This window comes from Panthera uncia, assembly GCF_023721935.1.
Source record: "Panthera uncia isolate 11264 chromosome B3 unlocalized genomic scaffold, Puncia_PCG_1.0 HiC_scaffold_2, whole genome shotgun sequence".
Classification (NCBI taxonomy): domain Eukaryota; kingdom Metazoa; phylum Chordata; class Mammalia; order Carnivora; family Felidae; genus Panthera; species Panthera uncia.
The window spans coordinates 2,040,045-2,040,718 of record NW_026057583.1 but is presented as its reverse complement, the minus strand read 5'-3'; positions in this window follow the sequence as shown (position 1 = coordinate 2,040,718).

The window sequence follows — 674 nt, the reverse complement described above, 5'->3', positions numbered from 1 at the left end:
TCCCCTTGAACGTTCCAAAATTTTCCAGTGAGTATTGTATTGTTTTTTAAATGAAGGAAAAAACAATCTTCCCAACCCTTTAAGACTCGGCCCAAAGTCCACGTCTGCCTCAAGGCCCCCCTGGCCCAGGGCTAGGACTGTGCCCATGCTGCCCCCTCGGCCCCAGGACGACCGGGGTGACCCCATAGTTAGCGGGACCTACACGCGGCAACTCGTGTGCTTGGAAGTTTCCTGTGCTGCCCTCGCTGCTCTCCTGCCATGTGGGAGTCTGTCCCTTCGGACACTCTTGCCCCCAAGTGCCTGCCTGGGTCCCAGTCTTCCTCTCAGTTGACTTAATTAATTCTTGGTAATTAAAGCTACTATTTGGTGATGAACCGCTAAGAGTCTGACCTCTCCCAGGGGGGTGTAAATATTTTAAAAGGGGAGTCCAAGTGGAAATGCAAAAGCCTTAGACTCGGAGGCCTGGGGCTGTAATGATGGGACGACAGCACTGGGTGCATATTTTGTGGGTAGCTGGCTACCTTCTGCTGAAGGGTTCAGGTGCTTGAAGAAGCAGCAAAGGGAGACAAGGGAAGAAATGAAAGATGAGACTACATCATCGCCGCCGCCACCTCCCTCCTCCCAGAGGGCCATCCAATCCATTTTGGGTACCAGAGAATGTTCCCCAGAGGTAA